General features: G+C 44.2%; 1 protein-coding gene across 1 annotated transcript in view; it reads left to right on the forward strand.

Annotated features, from left to right (window-relative positions):
* LEKR1 (leucine, glutamate and lysine rich 1) overlaps positions 1-23,670 on the forward strand; it is a 1,355,278-nt gene that overhangs the window by 158,463 nt on the left and 1,173,145 nt on the right. Inside the window, exon 2 of the mRNA XM_069618435.1 lies at positions 17,756-17,911. The gene's annotated coding sequence lies outside the window, so the exon portion shown is untranslated. The remainder of the gene's footprint in view (positions 1-17,755; positions 17,912-23,670) is intronic.

Consider the following 23,670-nt stretch of genomic DNA (forward strand, 5'->3'; position numbering starts at 1 on the left):
GGGTTTAGTTGGTATAGTAAATTGTATGGTGTGGTGATCTGTCCAAGGGAGGGCTGCATTTTTGGTGATGGCAACTGTGCAGTTGTGGTCGGCGTGTAGAGGAGGTCCCAAATATGGCCTGCACTCCAGCCACCCATTTTGAGATGCCAGAAGCATACTCGCCAAGATATGTGATGTATAAGGAGCAAATAAACCAACCGAGAGCCACAGTAGGGCTCTGTCCAGTGCCCATCAGAAGGACTTGTATACCTATTGAAGCACCAATAACCAGACACCCATGGGCCGCACAATACCCATTAAGGCAACCATACCAGCAGCTGACGCGAAGTGAAGACTACTTACAAACTGTCCAGGAAGAGACCCAAAGGGCTCTCAGTGGAGGCGAATGGTGACGTCACAAGGGTCTGGACAGACTCACAGATGAAAGAAACGACAACCAAAAGGTGATAAACAAAGACGAAATGTAGCGGATAAGGATGTAATGAACATAAAAGAAGAAAACAACACTGAACTATGCAGAATGGAAGTATGTTACTGGCTAAATGCCTGTAAATAGGCTTGGAACACAAAAAGCTAAGGAAATGATACTGCTTGCAATGCTTAGTAGGAGGATAGAGCGGCAAGCGCCAACTATATATCTACCTCAAGAAGCACATTATACAAGTGCAACATTATACAAGTGTGACTCCATTTTATAAAAGCAGAATTAAGACTGGGACGAACAGGCCAAGATTCATATGTTAGCTCAAAGTCAGACAGAAGAGCGGAATCAAAACTCAGCAAGAAGCTGCTCATGGCTAGGAATTCGAGGTCAACCCAAGGAAGGGAGGGGAGCAGCAACTCCGAAGAATTGAAACTTAAGAGCATAGAAGCCTGCCCGGTGAAGGTCGAGATAAGGAGGCCCAGGCAGGTGGCGAGGCTGAACAAAGGGTCTAACACATAAATAGAGGGAATTTGAAGCTGATTCATGGTGAACTGACATGTGGCCAGCCTGGCGCGAAGAGGTGCCCACATCTGATGTCATCCAAACTCAAAGGATGCCATAACTTTTCCAGATAAGAAGTTACAGTCGGAGGCCACTCTCAGCCAACTAATTGACACATAGGCCTGAAGGTAGTGATTGATGGAAGGGAGGCAGGGTGAATCTTGGGCTATCCCGCACCTGGGTGTCCATTCTGCACGCTGCTAATTAAAGTGGAGATTTATGTCTAGGGGTGTAACCCACCCAATCACAATGGACCAAATAATCTAGGGTCCTATAGCTAGTAGAACCAATAAGACGTCGTACTTGTAGTGACGTCTATCACAAGTGATGTAGAGGGATGGGCGTAGACGCCCACCCGATAAGAGTTATCCAATCCTCACACTCTGTTACCTTATACAGATATAGTACCCATACTTAAGTTACCTTTCCCGACCAATAGAATTGCATGACAAACTTTGAGTGTTACACGTCAATGATGACAAGTTTTGCCTATAAGAATTATTGTCTGAATGAGGAATTTGGAAGTTGAAGCGAGACAGGCGATCGCAGCTCTGATGATTTCCATCTGTTTCCCCGTTTTTTGTACTTGTCATTAAATGGACTTCCCTTTGCCAAACCACTGACTTGTCCTTATTGATTGGTGTTGGAGTTAGAGAATCCTGCACCCCATCCTGCTCAAGGTGCAGCTATCTCGCTGTAAGGTGCCGGAGGGCAAGCTCTGAATCTCATAGGCCCGTTCAGAGGTAACCCAGCCCTCCAGTGCACTTGGTAGCGACGAGGATGGTTTTGACCATCAACTAGTGAATTTTGATTATTGATAAGACACCTATTGACCGTCGACATGAAGTAACTCTAGGTCTTCGGCAATATCACGAGATCTTCGCCATTCGGCTGAGTAGACTGAGAAGCTTCCCGTGGACAAATATAGTGTAAGTCCATCAAAAAACTTCAGTGTGTCTGAAGGAACCTGCCTTACAAAGCATAACCCTTCTCATTCCTACGGGCAGCCGATCAGACGAAAAGACCAAAGGAGGCGGTAAAGAAGGCAGTGATCCCGAGGATCCAGAGAGGAACGATGCGAGCGGTGAGTGAAATGAAAAGTGATGCTTTGGCAAATGTTCCTAGGCAATAGAACAAATAAGGGGAAAGGTAACGGATGGAGGTGGAGAAGACAAAATAGTCAGAAGTAGAGAAGACTGTGTATATATATAGGGGAATTATGACTATAGAATAATTGAATAAAAAGTGAGTATACCGGGGAGGACACCCGAGATAAAAAAGAGAGTATACCGGGGTAAACACCTGAGATAAAGGGAAAGGATAACAGAGTGAACACCTGAGAAAAAGGAAGAGGATACCGGGGTAGACACCCGAGAGAAAAGAGAGAGGATACCAGGGCGGACACCCAAGATAAAGAGAGAGGATACCAGGGAGGACACCTGAGGTAAAGGATACGCCTTGTTCCTGCCCTTTAATATACCGGTCAGAAGAAACGTGAACTCATAGTCCCACATAATAGGGAAAAACTAGGCTACTATGACGATTAAAGACGTCATAAAAGGAGTTTGTTTAAACTCCATGTCAGGGTATTGATTAGAAGGCAGAGATATCTGTGCCCAGCTGCTGCCTGTCTAGTCTGTTTAACGTTCGTCATACATGTTCTGTTGATGTGTCACATGTAAGAAAATTTGGTTCTGTGTTGTTTAAAATTGATTAAGGGTTTTTCGCGATTCTATAATTAAGAGGGAATCGCACATGAATTGATGTTCTTGAATGAATTGGTGATGTAAAATTTTGACGGGAGAAGATTGGTTTGGAGCTTGCGATATTTGGTGCTCGCTCATATTGGTGGGTGCAGTGAAATTGCATGAAAATATTGCTAGAACAGATTTGAGCATGGAAGATATTACTCCGCTAGCTCACTTGTGTAAACAATTGCCTAAACATGCACCCAAGCTTAAGAAATACAGTACATAGTATGTTAAGGGTAGCGCCCACAAGATGTGTATGCCGTGGCCACAGAATGGGTCCTTATCTAAAGCCGTCTTACAACATATGACGACTCATTTGCATGCCACATATACAGGTTACAAACTAGAGAAATGCCTTGCTATTCTAGAACTTTGGAAAATGTTCGAACAGGCGAAAGAGGAAGAGCCACCTGCAGACTGGATATTAAATGTAGGCACGGAAGCGGGTGAGATGCCTACCGTGCCACCTTCCCCACGTGAAACAGAAACCAAGGGAAGTAAGTCAGAAGGACTTTACCCATTAAGAGAGCTCAAGGCTGCCACGGGTTACAGCAACCCCGCATTTGAGTCACCTACGTACAGTAGTGACGAAATTATGGGGAAGGATCAGGATAAAAATATTACCTCCGCAGTCCCGAGGGATAAGGAGAGACAAGATGATGAAAGGAAGGATAAGGTACAGACAAGTGCACCTCTCGATAAAAAGAGAGAGGGAACGTAATGGAAAGGAAGTGAAGACAAAACTGATTAGATAGCATTCGCGAAAGACGAATGGATGGGAGGGCAGGTATTGTTCAAACTCGATGGGAAAGGAAGTGGTGATGTGAGACTGAGAGAGAGGTCAGATGAGACACAGAGAAGGGAGAAGGAAAGGGAAATAAGGGATGAAAGAATAAGAAGAAAAGATAGGCTAAGGCGAGAACAGCTATATTGCAAAGAGCAAGGAAAGCCGCTCAGACGCAAACAGAGTGTAGCCTATAACCAGTACAGGCAGAACCTGGAACAACTGGAAGAAGAGCAGAGAACACATGAAAAAAAGATAAAGAGACGAGAAGACGAGGAAGTTTGAAGGGCAAATGAACCTAGAAATGAAAGGAGAAGGGAAGTAGACAAGGTCAGAGAAGGAGCGAGGAAGCGCGAAGGATTCGAGGACATTGAACGTAAGCGTAGACAGAGGGCACGCAATCTCGAATATCTAGAGCGGGAAGTTAAAAAACCCAATCCTGTTGTAGAATGGGAAGACATTGAAGAATTTTACCCTGCGTAAGACTCAGCACCAGGCATTAGTGGGGTAAATATTGAAGATGACTTTGACACCAGAAGCATCAGGGAGACGATCGACAAAATATATGATGAAATGGGGTTGAAACCAATATCCCAAAGGGAAAGGAAGACAAGCGCTTGGAAAGCACTCAGCTGTATGACACAGAGGACGTCACCTGAAGTAGTGGGAGCAGGAGACTGTCCCTGGATAGGCTAGAAATTAGTAAGAACGAAGATGACGCAAGGAGTTGCGTGAATTGGGAACAATCAATGTCCTACTCCGGAGAGGAAATGGAGTGTGAGACAAATGGAGAAGGGAGATGGCGCAAAAAGCGGCTCCCAAGGGACAAAGGGGTACGATAGTCAGACGCTAACGAGTCCGCACCGAGGACATCAGAGTCTGCCACACAGTCTGACCGACACAAAGGAACACCCCATGGTCAGAGGGGGGTGCCATCGCCCGCCTACGTAGACAGGTTGAGGACATTACCAGGTAGATGGCAATGCAGGAATATTACCCCAGCGGTAGACAGGAGAGCTATGGGGAATGAGAAGGGAGTCTGCGCGTTCCAATTTCCGCTTCTAGAAAAAGGGGGAGCAAGACTGCAACATATTCCATGGCCACACATGGATCGAGGGGACATTAAAGGTCTCCTGATTGCAATACTCGGTGAGAGAGCAGACGATTTATGGGCACGGGCTGGGTACCCTGGTGTTACCATAATTAACACTGCCCACGACGGAGCACCATTCAACAATTGCAGGGCAGCAGTATGGAAAGCGCTACGAGTGCTTTACCCAGATACTTCCGATATGGGAGCTATAATGACTCGCAAAATGAAGGAGTCAGAAGATCCGTTAATTTATATCCAGAATTTCCAAGACGCGTGGGTGCTTGAAATGCATGAATTTTGGGCGAAACCTATACCTGTGTTTTATCACATTTTATGCCAGGGGTTACCAGAGCCTGTACAAAAGCAGCTTAAGAAATTGGTAGGAGTTGAGGCTACACTTTGGGCTGAAACACTGTTGACAATTGCACATTATTGTAGACTGTTGCAAGAAAAGAATCGGAAAAAGGAGGCAACTCCTGAAGGTGAGGATGCGAAGCTGGTGCAAAAGAAATTATCCAAGTATGCTCTCGAAGGAGCCATGCTAACTAGCCCAGCTGAACAGAACTCAAAACAGGTGTCTATCCCACAGCAAAATAATCAGGGCAGCACTCACTGGGTTCTACCCCAGGGGAAGAGGATTTAGAGGAAGGGGGTGGCAGAGTAATCAGGGAGGTTTCCAAGGGAATCAAGGTGGGTTTCAAAACGTGCAGATGGGCAATCCAGATATGTCAAATGGACAAATAGCCCGACCACCGCCAGTATGTTGGCTGTGTGGACTGACAGGGCATTTGGTGCGCTCTTGCAGAAGCCAAGACGCGTGGCAAAATGGCCAAGGATTGGGAGCAGGCACAATGAATCCGCCTGCAATCTCCCAACAGGGCGGTGCACAGAATTACACAGTACAGCAGGGTGCGCAGCAGGGGGTTCAACCCCTGACCATGGGGAACTTGCCACAAGGGCAATTCCAACAGACACCGTCGCAAATGTCTCAGGGCACAAACTCCGGAAGAGGAGGCAACCCTGGGAATGGAGAAAATTCACAAGTGTACAGTGGACCGAACTTATATATGAACTAGGACAGCTCCCTGCGCACCCTGATGTACTCTATCCTGTCAGTGCCACCAGACCCTAATAGGGAACCTAGGGTGAATGTCGCCATAGGGGGTAAAGAATATTCCTTCTTAGCTGACACAGCGGCAACACGCTCGTGCATACGAGAAGGCAAGTTTTCCTTGTCCGGCGAGGCCATAGATACTCAGAGTTTTACAGGAGCTCACAGTCGACTTCCCTTTACAGACACACTCCCAGTCTCCATACGAGAGTGCGACATGAATGTGCCTTTGTTGTATTTGCATCAGACCCCAGTAAAAATTCGAGATTTAATGACACAATTGAATATGACCATCTCGTTTACAGAGGAGGGCATAGTATGCTCTGCCCCGGGAATGCATTATTCGAACGTGTGCGACATGATCAGAGCCTATTCAGGACACGGAGCCATGAGAGCTATACCTCTGGAACCTGAGGTTTTCACATATGGCATACGTGTACTTATGGCAGGATTACCAGGCTTTGCAGACCAGGACAGGAGAACCCCGGACACATTTTTATTCAGGCCGAGAATACCAATGCATGAAGAGGAGGGACAAATATTTCCCTTGATGATATATGCTGCAGCAGTGCGAAGTGGGATAGCATTAGTTGAAGGTTACCAGTCAATTGGTCGAAAACATTTGGTCGACAGGACAATTGATCGACACCATTTGGTCGAATGCCAAATGGTCGATTTTTTTTTTTTTTTTTACCCCTTTTTTGGTTTTTTTTGGGGGGGTCCCCCCCTCCCCCAACCACCTTTTTTTTCTTTTTTTTTTTCCCCACATGAAAACCCACAAAACACATATATATATATATAAAAAAAAAAATTCGACCATTTGGCATTCGACCAAATGGTGTCGACCAAATTGCAGTCGACCAGTTTGTTGTCGACCAATTGACCGGACACCTTAGTTGAAGGCTACAATGATGAAGGCAGACAATAGTGTGCAATTATCACCATTGAAGAGGGATATCGAGTGACCAACGTCACCGATGACGATCTGTTTGAAGAACTACCAGACTCAGAAGAGACTAGGGTAAAAGTGAGTCTCATATTTTGGGTAAAAAGGATCAAAAGAGAAGTGCCCCAGAGAATGATGTTGGCACTGATACGTCCAGAATACTTTGATGACGACATGGCCCAGGTGCCTGTCTCAGTATGGACCACAGGACCAGTTAATTTCACATGAGGGCAAAAAGGCAACCCAAGATAGGGCTGAAGCTATCATGAACACGGCAGAACCACTCACGATAAAGCAAATGCAGAGCTTTTTAGGCCTGTGCAACTATGTTGGAGCATGGGTCTTGGATTACAGCTCATGTACCAAGCCCTTGCTCCAGGCCCTGAAGAAGGCCCAGATGACAAAAGAAAAGATTGAGTGGACCGACGCAATGGAAAAGGGGTTTACATAACTCAAGAGAGCAGTTTGCACGGCTCCAGTCCTCGGGATTCCTAATTATGCAGAGGAATTCTACCTGTTCTCGCACACGAATGGCATCGTTATGACGGCAGTGCTTGCTCAAAAAACCTTGTTGGGGTACAAGCCCCTGGCATATTACAGTGGGAATCTGGACCCAGTAATGAGAGGCCAATTCCCATGCGAACAAAGCTTAGCTGCCGCAGTGTTCCCCATAGGGAAAGTGACAGCCATTGTAATGGGATGCTCTATGACGTTATACGTCGAGTACTCATTGTTTCCCATCTTAGAGAAACCAAAGGGTACGCTGACAACTCAAAGAGCTTCTGCTTATGAGGTGATTATATCTAACCCATCGATCAAAATAGTTTGAAGTAAAACACTGAACCCAGCTACGTTCATAGCTGAGCCAGTCACTGAAGGAGAGCCGATACATGACTGTGCAAACTACAAAGAATTCTATGATGAAATACCAAGGGTAAAAGAAAACACCCTAGCAGGAGGAGAGATCGTTTTCATTGACGGTTCTTCAAGAATCGACCAAGAAGACGGACAAAGATATTCAGATGTTGCCGTGATGAAACACATAGCAAACGGAGAATTTCGTGTACTCGTCAGTGCACAAATATCATCTCATTACTCAACACAGGCTGTAGAGTTATTGGCGGCGATATTCGCCATTGAGAATCACGCAGACCAGGAAGTAACGCTGTACAGTGACTCCGCCTATGTGACATCCAGAGTGCACGCAGGCCTAGCGCGCTGGAAAAGGAGGGGCTACCTCCGGGCGGACGGCACGCCAGTGCAACACGCAGCCTCATTGGACAGGCTGATTAAGGCACTACAGCTCCCAGAGGGCATAGCAGTCGTGAAATGTGCCGCCCATACTCACGGGACAGATTTTGTGTTTCGCGGAAATCAAGCAGCAGACACGGAAGCCAAGCGTATGGCATCCAAAAGTGAGACGATCATGGAAGTAGAAGTGGCATGCACACATGAAAGAATGATGGTGGCACGGACCACACCCGAGGCCTATAGTAACATGGGGCAGACGCAACTGATGGAGTTACAAGGGGGGGCACCACAAGAGGAAAAGAATCTTTGGAAACGTCAAGGGTGTTCTTTAAACCCCTCTAACGGATTATGGCGGCAAGACAGCACTGGTAAACCAGTCATGCCTATAGCCCTATTAAAAATAGCACTGGAACAATTACATTACCCATTACATATGTCAAAAGAAAATCTAGCAGCAACGCTCACGGAAGAACTGGTTCATACCGAATTTAACAGAGCATGTTGCATTCTTTATGGTGAACTGCATAATCTGCCAGCAATTCACCGCTGGGCACACATTAAAAGTAGTGAGAGGAGTCCTCCCCCGGCCAAATGGCCCTTTTCAGCACTTACATATCGACTACGTCGACATGATCCAAGTGTGTAACGGGTGCGGGTACTTAATTGTAGTGGTGTGTCCATTCTCTAGATGGATAGAAGCAGGTCCCTGTACACACCCAGACTCAACCTGTGCAATCAAATTCCTGGTGAGTGAAGTGTTCCCTAGATGCGGGTGGGCGTGGTGATGAGGTCAGACAATGGGGCTCATTTTGTTAACTCAGTCTTTGAACAGATCAGCTTGTTGCTTGGTATAAAGCACAAGTTCTCGTCGGCGTATCATCCGGAAGGTAATGGTATTTGTGAGAGGCTCACGGCTTTGTAAAGGAAAGGATAGCCAAGTTGAAGCTTACTCTGAAGAGGGGATGGTTGCACTGCCTTCCACTGGCATTGTATGCTCTTCGGAACCAACCAGGCTATGACCATCATCTTACGCTGCACAAGATAGTCACGGGAAGGAGAATGAACACCCCTCTCACCCCACGAGATAGAGCTAGATGGGATGCCCAGCCAATCAAAGAGGTCCTGGGAACCGAATTGTCACAATACCTGAACTGTATGACATCCAGCCTTACTGTTATTTCAGACCAGCTGCAGCGGCGACAAAAAGGGTGCAGCACAGCACAAAGCATTACAGAAGACTCTGCAACAGTCCCAGCTCAAGGTCGTTGCCTACCACTCATATTCCCTGGAGATGCAGTCCTAATCAAGAACCACACGAGGAAAAGGTGGGACGAGCCGAGATTCAATGGTCCTTTCATCGTAGAAGACTGCACTCCATCAGCAGTCAAATTGCAGGCCAGGAGAGCATGGTTTTTTCTCAATGACATTAAGCCCTATATCGAAGAAAGCCCCCAAGCTGCACCACACCGCGAAGAAACTATAGACAACGGAGAAGAACCTCAGCACGTGCAGACGAGATCCATGATGAAGAAGAAGGACGCATGAGCAGAAAAGCCAAGACAAAGAACTTGTTTGCAAGTTGTGGCTTAAACTGGACAGTTCCTGTAAGCATAAAGGGGATAAGGACGTAATGGATACTCTATGCATCTCAGTTGTAGGGTGATGAAGACAATTGCGCATCTAAGCCACAACACGTTTGTTGACTCGAACTTGTAAATCAATCATACTGAAGCATCAGCGAAAACAAGACTCAAATAGATTGTGGTCAAAGACTTTCGCCTAAAGAGCTAAACACAGCATCCTGACACATCAAAGAGAAAGACATCGCTTTCCAGCATTTATGGTGTCACCTAGCAGAATTATCACAAGGGATGTGCTGTCCTGTTTTCAGTTAGTACTAGAGACATATCCGTCACTTGTAGGGAGAGTCACCAGTATCACAGACTTTATCCAAGATCCTGCCAATAAGGAAGTAATCTGGCAACTGCTTTCTGTCATCGCAGAAGCCTTTGTTGAGTTACCTGAATACAGTGATAAGGACACAATTGCTTCCACCACAGGCAATTATAGATGAACTCGTCAATACACTCTTCTTTCGCATCATAGAAGAGTGCCCAGCTATTGTCGGAAGAACCACAGACACCCTTACATTTATCAGAGATTCAACAAACACTGAACATTTAAACCAGCTGTTGGTCAACCTGAACTACCTAGTAGCAATCCACGCAGCAGGAAAGTGCAGGGACTGTTCATGTCAAGGGAAAGGCCTGTGATCCAGAACCCAGCAAGCAGGACAAATGTCCCTGTCACCCGAGGACAGCCGATTGGCACACAACGTCCTGTTTCGCCTAGTCACTGACTTTCCAGAAATGGTGGGGAGACCTGCCGAGGTTGATGTCAACACCTTCATCAGCGATCCAGCTAATGTTGCGCATATGGGAACGCTCCTCCATGGTATCATGCTCCAAGTGGAGCTGTCCAACTTTCAAAGAGAGTATCTGAGGAGATTCCAGTGAAACTTTCCGCCGAGGGACAGATTGAGGAAGCCAAGGAAGCTCTTCATCTTTCCGCTGTGGGACAGATCGAGGGAGCAGAGACTCGAACTTCCCCTTTTATTATTTTTGATTTTTTATTTTTTATTTTGATCTTTTGCATTTATTTCTATTTTTGCATCACATTGAACAGATGTCAGCATGTCCTCAGGACTGAAGCAGATTCGGGGGGTGGACTGGGATCTCACCTATTTTGAATATGTTCAATGAATGTGACTCGCCAAAGGTGTTAGTCTAATCTATTGTCCATAGTCTAGCAAGGGAACTGTATCCCAGATACAGAGACAATCGTCACCCACAAGAGGGGGGACACTTGCGAAGCACCAGACACTTTTAAGAAACTAACTTTTCGAAAACCAACAATGGGGTGAGCAAAAACAATAGAACATTGACATTTTTCTATGATTGAAATGGGGGCCCAGAACAGTAACCTGGTCATCCCACCAGCAGAGGGGCACCCCCGTTTCCCTGGAAGGAAATGCTGCCACCTGTCTTGCTGCACGATCATGTGTATATGCATGGTGATTATCATTGACTTTTTGTCATTAACAATCACAACTGTATTCGTTACTGGTGCACGAAGCGGCCCAATTGCAGTGCACCCACCTGATAATGTACGCATGAGTCCCACACAAGCGCCTAGACCCTATATAGTTATTCCGGTCCTGTGAAAATCCAATGGTATGGTAAATGAACTAAAATTGAATGTAATTAGCACTGATACAGACACACTTGAGTTAACGAACGAAGAGAAAAGCTGGAGACAGAGTCAGCTCGGAACGAATGAAAACATAGTACTGACAACTACACGCACCCACACACTAAATGCACATGAACTAGGGCAAGTGTCAATGGCTGCAGAACCTCAAGCAAAGGCAGCAGAGAGCACAATACTGCCCACCGAACAATCAGCTTCAGAAAACAATGAGAGAGACCGAAAGAAAGCAAGTGGAAAGCTGACTAATGCAGACATAGCAAAGGCCCTCGAGAACACAGTAGAGGCTACGAGAGAATTCACTGGATGGACACAAATGTTGATAGATCATTTATTCCCGTTCATAGCTAGAACATAGAAGCTCCATAATGAACTAAAAAATGAACCCGCAGAGACTGCATCGACAAACACACAAGTTCCAACCCAAGGGACAAGCAAGCATCAGACCCAATATACAGCCATATGCAAGACCTGTATCAGGCTGGATAACATGGGCACTTACACGCAGGAAAGAAAAAATGAATGAGGACCAGGAAGAAGCAGACAGAATCGTGGCCACTCGAATGGCACAGATGAAAAAGCCTGCACCATGGATTGATATGTCTGAGAGCCCTCCAGCACGGAAGAGTCACACAGACACGGTTAAAGATGTAGTTATAGCTAACTACAGGAAGACATTAAGACTCAAGAGAAGCCCACATGAAGATAACAATGAATTGAATGATTACCTGGACAGCACAGCGCATCTGGTGAACAACATTTGGTACCAGCACATGAAAGAAGATGGAAGACAAAATTGAGAAAGAGAATGCTTTGTGTGTGCACTCCTACCGTACAGCATGGGAAAATCCAAGATCTTCGTGGCTGTAGAAATTGATGTCCCGACAGCACACTGTTTGTCACACGTAGCAATGTGCAACACTAGAGGACAGTTTATGGGAAAAGATGCCTCACTGATATGGGCAACTGAAACAGCATATCCCGATGAAGATGATTATATCCAGGACATCAAGGCAAGAAACAGAGCTCATACCAGGAATCACGTGATCAGGTATGAAAAGCCAGAAGAGAATGGAACAGGAACAAGATGGGAAATTAACCCGAGACTGAATGTCCAAGGAAAAACTCCAGAAGAAGCCCAAATTTGGAAGGATAGAGGCCAAATGCAGATTTGGGGAACAGTGCTTTCACCAAACGGATGGGAAGAAGGAGTAGTGATATGCCGAGCATGGATGGTCCTTGGAGCCGGCAAAGAAGCAGTAGAAAACTCACAAAAACGGTGAAAAGCTCTATGGTCAAATTTGGGAAAGTTACTAACCTGGGTCGAAGATAGAGGGATACCATTGCAGATAGTGCCACTGGAAAGCCCAAAATTGTGCTTCAGAAACAATGGCACAAGGAAGATGGGAGAGGATCAGAGTTGCGGACGCATCTTTGAAGCTCCAGGTATGACTCACAGAACCGCAGTAATTATGGATCATTACTGGGCGTGTGGATCCAAAGCATACATAAGGCTGCCGAGAAATTGAGGAGGCATATGCACAATAGTGAACGTCCACGTTCCTGCACCAGTGATCCCGAAGAGTGACCTGAACATTGACAGCTTTCCAAAAGCAGATGCCCACCTGAAGAAAAGGAGATCTGCAGAACTGGCTTCCCGAATGAAGAGAGAAAACTACTTTTCTGCCAAATCGGAAGAGGCATTCCATGCAATCCCATATGAACACAGACTCTTCAGCCTCACCTCATCAATGTTCACAACGATCCTCCAATGCCATGGATCCAAGTTGGAGTAAATACTAAATGATTGCAGATAACCAGGTGGGAGTTATTGCAGACCATTAACACTACCATAAAAGGATTCAATGCTATTAAGGAAGAACTAAGAGCAATCCAACTGATGACCCTCCAGAACAGATATGTACTTGACATGATCACAGTGATGGATGGAGGTGTTTGCACAAAAATTGGAGAATCACGTTGCACATATATACCTTTGCATGATGAAGAGAATGGAACTTTAACAGAAGCCATAAGTATGCTGACAAACCTACAGAACCAGATGATCAATGAAACTGACGAAGTTGATGACGACAGCTGGTTTGGAACACTATTTTCATGGGTCCCACAATGGATGGCCGACATATACAAGTTTCTGGGAGCCCTGCTATTTATGATACTACTAGGATTTTGTGTTATCAAGATAATAATCACACAATGCCAGAAAAGGGCGAAGAAAGCCATTGGGATGAAGATCATGATTGACGTCAAACCAGGATGGAAGCCGGCAGACCTAACAGATGAAGAAATAAGAGACTTCATGAAGGCCAGCAAATTTGCGCCAGAAGGAACAAAATTTGTGTATCCCACAAGGCGTAGACATTATGAAGGAAAATGGATCTATTGTATCCCAAATGGTCAGTGTCAGCTTATGACCCGGAACAAAGAGACGGACATGTAAAAACGGCAGGAAGCCTGAAAGGAGTGATAAAAATATGGAGACCGAAGAAACACACATTTACACCATCATGTACAAACCCAGAAGACGAAGAGTTGAATGCAAACGATCCAAGTATGAGTAATCTAAAGGAGGAAGAAGTGGTCGATAAACCGACCAGAGGGGGGTGTGTAGAGGAGGTCCCAAATATGGCCTGCACTCCAGCCACCCATTTTGAGATGCCAGAAGCATACTCGCCAAGATATGTGATGTATAAGGAGCAAATAAACCAGCGGAGAGCCACAGTAGGGCTCTGTCCAGTGCCCATCAGAACGACTTGTATACCTATTGAAGCACCAATAACCAGACAACCATGGGCCGCACAATACCCATTAAGGCAACCATACCAGCAGCTGACGCGAAATGAAGATTACTTACAAACTGCCCAGACCCAAATGGCTCTCATTGAAGGCAAATGCTGACGTCACAAGGGTCCGGACAGACTCACAGATGGAAGAAACGACAACCAAAAGGTGATAAACAAAGACGAAATGTAGCGAATAAAGATGTAATGAACATAAAAGAAGAAAACAACGCTGAACTATGCAGAATGGAAGTATGTTAGTGGCTAAATGCCTGTAAATAGGCTTGGAATGCAAAATGCTAAGGAAACGATACTGCTTGCAATGCTTAGTAGGAGGATAGAGCGGCAAGCGACAACTAGATATCTACATCAAGAAGCACATTATACAAGTGCGACTCCATTTTATAAAAGCAGAATTATGCCTAGGATGATTGAGGACGAACAGGCCAGGATTCATAAGTTAGCTCAAAGTTAGACAGAAGAACGGAAGCGAAACTCAGCAAGAAGCTGCTCATGGCTAGGAATTCGAGGTCAACCCAAGGAAGGGAGGGGAGCAGCAACTCCGAAGAATCGAAACTTAAGAGCATAGAAGCCTGCCCCGTGAAGGTCGAGATAAGGAGGCCCAGGCAGGTGGCGAGGCTGAAGAAAGGATCTAACAAATAAATAGAGGGAATTTGAAGCCGATTCATGGTGAACTGGCACATGGCCAGCCTGGCGCGAAGAGGTGCCCACATCTGATGTCATCCAAACTCAAAGGATGCCATAACTTTTCCGGATAAGAAGTTACAGTCCGAGGCCACTCTCAGCCAACTAATTGACACATAGGCCTGAAGGTAGTGATTGATGGAAGGGAGGCAGGGTGAATTTTGGGCCATCCCGCACCTGGGTGTTCATTCTGCATGCTGCTAATTAAAGTGGAGATTTATGTCTAGGGGTGTAACCCACCCAATCACAATGGACCAAATAATCTAGGGTCCCATAGCTATCAGAACCAATAAGACGTTGTACTTGTAGTGACGTCTATCACGAGTGATGTAGAGGGATGGGCCTAGACGCCCACCCAATAAGAGTTATCCAATCCTCACACTCTGTTACCTTATACAGATATAGTACCTATACCTAAGTTACCTTTCCCGACTAATAGAATTGCATGACAAACTTTGAGTGTTACACGTCACTGATGACGAGTTTTGCCTATAAGAATTGGTGTCTGAATGAAGAATTTGGAAGCTGAAGCGAGACAGGTGATCGCAGCTCTGATGATTTCCATCTGTTTCCCCGTTTTTTGTACTCGTCATTAAATGGACTTCCCTTTGCCAAACCATTGACTTGTCCTTATTGATTGGTGTTGGAGTAAGAGAATCCTGCACCCCATCCTCCTCAAGGTGCAGCTATCTCGTTTTAAGGTGCCGGAGGACGAGCTCTGAATCTCATAGGCCTGATCAGAGGTCACTCAGCCCTCCAGTACACACGACCCAGTCAATAGCCTACTATTACAAGGCTGAAGACCCTGCTTTGTCTACTCTGCTCAAATCTAATTTCTGATCCCTGTGGTCAGATCGGACAAAGAAAAAAGATGAAAGGCTATTCCAGACACCTCCTTGCTCTTTGGCCTATGCAATTCATGGCTGATTGGTTGCCATCCCGTAGTGTGGGGATCCTGAAAACCTTCTGCATGCCCCAGAGATGGGATTTCTGGTCCCATGCCTCATAAGAGATTGTGGCAAGGTGTTGGATGAGCCCTGAAGTTAAGGAGGTGAGTATTCTAGATATATTTACCACTTAAAAATGCAAACGTCTCTTCTGCTTGTTTTTAGTTTCACTGTTTCACAGTTAAATCAAACCAGATCATTCTCCTTTGGCTTTTCAAAGGCAAAATAATTCAACTTCATATCATATCTGGACTACCTGCTCCTTGGTACCATCGCTGTCGTTGAAGGAAAACTATGGGAGTTGTCAGGTCAATGTCAACATTCTCTGCATTGTGTCCATTAACAAGTGTAAAGGGGTGATGGTGTTAGAGGATCTATGTTGCCCTCTTCTGGGTCGGGTAATTGTGGGCGCATACACTGAATAAATCTGTCATGGGTTACCCTACGTGTAAGGGAGAGCAAAGGAGTAATGGTGGCTGAATCTAATATAGGAGCTGCCGGAATGGTGCCTTCCTTCATTTAAATGTGTTGTGTTTTTATTGAAATACTGCGGAGAGGTGCACCTGTAAAATGCAGGTAGCCATCTGCTCACTTAAGAGACAAACCCTGACATATGATGCAGATTTCACCACTAACTGAACCAGCACATGTTCTTACATTTCCTGGAACGCACTGTTAAGCTAGTGAAGAAAGCTTTATGAATTCGCCTGTAATTTCAAAACCAAAATGCTATGTATTTTCAAATGATACATCATAAGTCAATTTGCAGGGCATTTCATTCGGAATATGTGAAATAATGTTAAATATTAAAGTGGTCAATTGATAAATGCAATTAGAAGCGTATTATAATTATATTAAATGTTAGTTATATCTGAGACTTTAAACAGGGCATACATTTCTGTTTGAATCTGCTTGGCCATATTGTGTGTTCTAACGTAGCTTTGTCAATGCTGGGTTTGCAGATTCTTCCAAGGAACCTGACAACAAGTTAATTTCTGTTTAGCTGTCACTCACCAGCCTTACCTGCTCCTTTGTGCTTTGAGCGGACTTGGTAAAGTAATGCCGGTCGCACTGGGGCTCCACAATGATTCAGGGAGGTATTGAAATACTCTCAGAAACAAGTGTTTTTCCCATGAGGGATTGAATGTTATGGAGGAAAAGGCAGTCGCTGAAAAAATAAACTGTCACTACTAGGAGTCCCTTTGTAGAGTCAGGTTGTAGTCTTCCCCTTGGTGTGCGAGATCCCAGCGTGAAGAGCAGAGCCAAAAGGTATTATGGAGGATAGAACAATTCCCTTGGGGATATTAGCTCATACCAAAACAGAGAGGGAATTGAAAGGACGGGATCCAGGAATAGAGGGAAAACAAGAACCAGGGGAATTAGCACTTACCCCTAGGGTATGGGCAGCATCCTCACTGAAGGGTAACAGAGTGGTAAAATGCAAGATGCCAACCACCATAGTGTCTCTTCAGCACCTGGCCGTGCAGCGATTGGTTGCATGAAGGAGCATCTGGTGTTGCAGCAATGATATCCACACAGGAAGTGTAACGCTTACCTGGTGTCTTGTGGGAATGGAGGAAGTCTCAAAGCTAATCCCACACATCTCATAATCGCGACCGCATATGGCGCTTGAGAGGCGCACACACTTGTTTGTGGCAAAAGGGGTAGGGTGTTTGGAGTTGTAAATTCTGCACCCCGGGCTGATTGTCTTCAGCTGTGCTCCCTAGAAATACAGAATGGGAAATTAGAATAAGGAAGGTGTCTCTGAGGGAACTCCTACGCCTTCCCTAGTGCGACCCTCTAGAAGACAGGCTCACCATGTAGTTATTGCTGGTTGTGCTTCTCTACACCAGTTACGTCACTTGTTCCAGGGCCCAGTCCAGCTGCAGCTTTTTATTGTAAAGAATGTTGTGCCTTTAGACTTTTCGTTATAGGATGCGTATTCTTCTGTGAGGCTATTAGTTTTTCTTTCTGTGTACACTGTGTTTCGCAATGTTGATTAACGTCCTTTCTTTGATGGCTGTCAGTCTTCTTCAGTAGTTAACTGTGTTGTTTCTTTCTTCTTTCTTTGATTTTCACTTATCTAATGTTATTTCTCTGTTTGATTTTTGCAGGTTGGCGCAATGGCTCTCTGATCCCTGAGATGTTCCCATGGCAGAATCGTACTGAGCTTAGTAGCAGAAGTAAGCAGTCTTTGTACTTTCCTGAAGGTGCTTGTTGCCGGTGCGTACTGACAGGTTTTCTGATGCATATCGAGTGGAGCAGTGGAGGTAAGTGTACTTTCCTGAGCACGCTTGTTGAAGGAGCGTAATGACAGGTTGCTGATGCGAACCCATTATCAGTTAGGCATCTGGAGCAGTCAAGTTGCTGCTGGTATTTGCAGACATACTGGACATTGTCTACTGAGGATGCACTGGTAGTTCTGGTAACTTGTTCTCTTTCTTGCAGGTGTTCCGGTTCTGAAGTGGTATTCTTTCTCACGGTGCAGGCCGTGCAAGCAGAATCCATGTTAAGCACCTCTGCAGGATGAGAGCTTGCAATGTAATGGCAAGCACAGGCATGACCCAGGATGGGGTTTATATAGCCCTGGTCCCTGCAAAATCTAGAGTGCACACAGCACTTGGCCTTGCCTGGACCTTCTGAGTGCCATGTTGAAGGTATGTTTTCTGATAGGCCCGCAGCAATCGTGTAACAGCCGTCTTCCTTATAGGAATGCATGAGGGTGGTCCATAGCGCGCCCGTTGTGGATGCTGGTCGGGATGACTTTTGGGATTAGTGGATTTGGGTCATGGTCATGCCAGGAAGAGCAGGTGATTGACCTTCATCCCATACATCCCAGGAAAGGCACAGCACCTCAGTGCCATGGCGTTAGCCTTGCATGTATTTCTGACTGGGATAGGCTTAAAATCCTAGAAGATTAGTTTGGCCATCTGAAGACAAACAGACACCTCTATCTTGCATCAAGCAAATATTTTCTGCCCAACACTGCAAAGGAATTCACAAACTCCATGCCTCTGCTTAACGGGTTGCCCGTTCCCAGGTGGGCTCACCTCAAGAAAGATATTCTTAAAGAAATACATCGTTGCATTCCAGGAGAGAAAAAGCTGGGTAATTAGCTGATAAAATCTAAGTTGGCCAAATGATGTAAAGGGCTCAGAATTCATGTTCAACCCATCAAAGACTGGAATGTACTTAAGATTTCACAATAGCTCTCCCCATAAAACCAATAACCTGTGGTTGTGATGGAAAGTAAAACAAAAGAAGCCGGTCAGCTTATCATATTAGTCACAGACTGAAGGCTTTACAAGGGAGTCTCTGAGAGCTGTTTGCATCCCTTATTATTCTAGCCAGAGGTTTTCATGTGCACAATTCTGATTATTTAATGTTAGCATCATTTCATACCTTTAAACACAATATTTGGCATAACTGCGTAATGATTTGAAAAGAGATTCTGAAACTGTGAGAGTCTCCTCTTTGATTAGAAACCAAACACAATATTGTGATAATTATTCATAATTGATCAACTAGGTCAATATTAATATTTCAATCATATTTCATTCAAATTCATGATGCATGTCCCTGAATCTGCTAGGGTGAAGGGAGTCTAGATATCCATATTTCATGTGTCCCATTGCTACGAAGGGATATGGGATCAAGTACAATTATGATTCAGAGATTGGCCAAAACACACCCCGTCATATGCAGAAATATTTTGACCCATTCAAAAGAAGGGATGTTTTCTGTAGGAGTTTCATCATGTTAAGTAAGCCAATGGAAATGCTTGGCCAATTAAACACTGATAGCAACATGATATAATGTGGGAATATTGCACATTATAACATTATATTTGCAGAATCTGACAGGGAATTGGGAGAAGAGCTAGGCTTCTGGAGGTCGCAGAAAGAAGAATCCCTGTGCCAAATAGATGGTTGCTGAGCTTGGATAATATCTGGATGTGAAGGGGCCTTTTCCTTGAGAAAGCCTGAAGCAGATTTTCTCTGAGGCAGACATGATTTCCTAAAGGGAGGTTACAGGCCAGAGTGGCCCAGCCAACTTGGCATTGCCTGGCAACTATTGTGGGTCCTTGATGGCTCTATTGCTTAAAGAATTATTCAAAAGTAAGTATGAAAAATGTCTCAAGTACATAGATGTGGGCCCTCTAGGACCATTTATTTGCTAAGCCCCCAGAGTAGGTGGACTGGGTGGTAATGCCACGAGGGGGGAGGATGGTGTAATTTAAATTAGAATGCTTAAACATTTTAATTTCAAATGCAACATTGCTTTCTCACTATATATAAAGCCAAGTGAAATCTACTTTATAGAAGAACACATAGCATATTCCTGTGCACAGTGTGCAGTGACTGATAAATTATCGTCAACAAAATCTGAATAGGATGGTGTTGCTTGTTTGTGTGAAATGCAGGGGTGTTGCTAGGTCTGTACAAGACCCGGGGCTACGCTAATGTCGGAACTGTCAGGACTGGGGGCTAGCGAGCCTTTTGGTTGTAGCTCCTGAGATTCTATCCGGGGCTACAACCAAAAGACCAGGGGCTGTAGCCCACTTAGCCACCCCCTAGCAACGCCTCTGGTGAAATGTATTCTGCTTTCACAGTATTAAAAGCAGTGTGAGATTACATTTAAATAAGAACAAATAGTATTGTTCTACTTGTCTATGTGTTGTTTGCCCAGTGTAAAATAGACAGCATTTCACAGTGCAGAGAGTGTAGCATTTTGCAAATCACAGCTAAATAACAACCCTGCAGTTTCCACAGGCGTACTCTGTTTTGTAAAGGGGTGTACAACTTCCAGATTTCCACGATTGATTGATAAATTGTGGCCTATGCAAACCTAGTATTTTTAAGAATAGATGTTGGGATGAAAGGCAGTTTAGCTGAGCCACTTTCATGCCCATACAAAAGATGCAATTTCAAATGAACAGTGGCATTTCACTAATGACATTGTGTTGAAGAGAGAGGACCCCAAAATAGATACACCAAAATCATCAAAAGGATGCAGGAGATGGTTGTTAACCTTCCAGAAAATCTTCATCTCAGGTAGATAAATTGTGTACATAAATCAATATTCTGTATGTTCTAAATTGATGGCACAGCTTTCGTAAATTCAAGCCTGTAAATTGTGACACAACCCATGAGAGCTTTATTTCTTTTACATGCTTATGTCAGAAATTAACCACATCAGATTGTACGTGGAACACTTTGTTAATAGCTATTAGGTTTGAGCATCATTATTAGCTCACAAGAAAAAGAGGTTCCTACCCTTATCAGAAAATTAAGATCAATTTTACTATATGCACAATTTAATACATTTTGGAATTTATTTTTTCGTGAAGTGACCCCATTTTGGAGGCGAGGGCATTTTGTATGGTAGTACACCAAGCTTTGTCAATATGGGTCATAGAGTTGGTGGGTAAAGGTGACTCGAGTTCTCTCAGAATGGAGAATGGCTCTTTAGAATTGGAGCATGCCTTGGAGAGCCTCTCGTTATACAAGTTGGATTTGTGGGTGATGATCGCTTTGTTGAAGTAGCGTATGTGATAAATTGTTAATATGTCTAGTTTCCTTCATTACTCTGCATTATGTAATTAACCTAATACTTTAGCCGTTATTCCTTATTCTTAAAAATTGTTTGAAAGCGAGATCTTTGTTTGTTTAACTATTGTGCGTATATCCATAACCAAAGGACTTTTATGTATATTTTAGGTCTATTGCTGTCATTCTGTGGTTAAACGAAAGAAGATCTTGCTTTCGTAAGTTGTCAAGTGCAAACAGAAGCCAATAATAAGCTGTAATATAATGATGAAAGCCATAATCAATATTGTATTGGTTCTTTCCAATACCCGCAGAAATGTCACTATAAGACTAAAGATAAAAATACACTTTTACCTACAGACTTAAGAAAAGAAGAACAACTAGTACAAACTACCAATTATGTGACATTAATCAGCTCCTGTACATTATAGGTCACTTACGAAAGCTCAAAGCATGAAACATGCCACGTCAAGCAAATAGGCGAATGATTATACATTGCTCCACAATACTCCATTTTTTTATAAATCCTGTATAGGAGCTAAGAGACATGAATTTGATGTATATTTGTATAATTACATTTAAATGGATTATTCTGAGTCACAAGGTGGTTGGGTCACGCACCTTTTTAGTGCCGGTGAGGTGAATTTTAAATTGTGTTTATTTTTGTATTGCATATAATAAAATTGATCTTAATTTCTCAATTAGAGTGCGAACCCCTCTGTTCTCGTGAACCAATAATGACGCTCAAAACTAGCATTGATATCATAACATTTTGAGACCAGGTGAAGGTTTGAGTACACTGAGTGTGAATCGCTTGTGGCATCCCAGTATTCCCTCTTGTGTTTATACACACATTTCTAATAGGAAATCATTTTTCTATGTCATTTTTCTCTGATACCTGTACTTGTTTTTGATTTTGGAGAAAATGAAACAAAATTTCAGAATTGTCATTTATAAAAACAACATGAATACTATGTAAATGTTATGAAAACTATTTGAACACTGGCCGATGAGCAGTGATGTCATTATTGAATTAAATGTACTACTTAGAAGTTGCAGTGCATTATTCCGAATTGGACATTTTTAGAAATACAATCAGTTGATTCATGGTCTGATTGCATTTGTGCACTGTACTTTAGTGAGAGTTTCACAGGCAGGCAAATTCTTAGTTCTTTAAACCAGCTACCAGCATATATACATTTAACTGTTGTGATTTCCCCAGCCTAAAGTTTGAGGACCACCTTTGGTTCTGTTTTATTTAAATACGTTAGAGTTTCAACTCTAAATATAGCCTGTTTCTTGTCCCAGAAGTGTGGAGTGGGATTGTATGCAAGGGGGTAGTAAATCAGTAGATGCACCTTTGTGATATCTATAACTAAATCAACAAAGGATCTTATATACAGTCACTTGAAGAATTAACAGTTTCATTTCATCGATCCACAGGGATTCTCAGTAGGGATCATGAGGCGTTTGGTGTGAATTACTGTGTGCTTCACTGTCCCTGGGGATGGTGAATTGTGACAAGTACATGATCGCCTGGGTGACTCACGGGTCATGCACATGTCTTGCAACTGGCAAGAGCATTGTTTTGGAGAAGATGCACTGAAATGGCTTCATCTGTGGGGCACACCAGGGTCCAGGAACTAACAGTGTGTGAATGGTGGACAGAATAACTTGTCCCCTCAGAGGTGTGGTTGTTTTGTATACAAGCCGGTGTGTATGGTGTCACATTGTAATTCCTCAGGGATTAGAACAGCTGAATTTCCAATCCCCGTTTCCTTTCGTGACCTGTCTTTGTCACCTTCAACAGTCCTCATAACTCGTTCTACACTATCATTCACTTGCAGCCAGCAGAGGTTGATGTGGACATGTTTCACCTCTAATCATTTGAGGTACTGTCTGTCTAGAAGGATCGCAGGATGCCATGGCTAATAAGGATCTTCACTTGCTTGGAGCAGACACTATGGGCACTGGTAGATGCCAAGTGAATAGTCAAGCATGGGCACAAGAAGCTATGAACCTCTTGGGAAGGCGCAGAATCAACCTGACTTTGTCCCAGGCACACTTAAAACCAAAAGCAGGTGTTCACCACTTCTTTGTTCATCTGGTCCACGTTGTGAAATCACACTGTTGCTCTGGGGCATACTTTAGCCTTCACTATTCCTTGGTGCCCCCCATGAGCCAGGAAGATGACACTTTTTGTGTGCATTGCATGAATAACTATCTTGGTGCCTCTCAGTAACAGCACTTCTTCAAAACTGGAAAGCACTTTGCAAATTGCCAGCATTGATTGCAGCAATTGACAATTTCACTTGTGGGCGCAGTGACGGTTTACGAGCAACAGGTTTTTTCTTAGACCAGGCCTCAGGGCAGCGAGGGTGTCATGCAGGCATTCAATCTGTCATGTTTCCCGGACTCTTTCTTCGCGTGACAGTGCTCTGGAAAGGAGACTCTCAATGGCCATTCTCACCCGTTCCTCT

Source organism: Ambystoma mexicanum, chromosome 10 (assembly GCF_040938575.1).
Source record: "Ambystoma mexicanum isolate Mex_15411 chromosome 10, UKY_AmexF1_1, whole genome shotgun sequence".
Lineage (NCBI taxonomy): Eukaryota > Metazoa > Chordata > Amphibia > Caudata > Ambystomatidae > Ambystoma > Ambystoma mexicanum.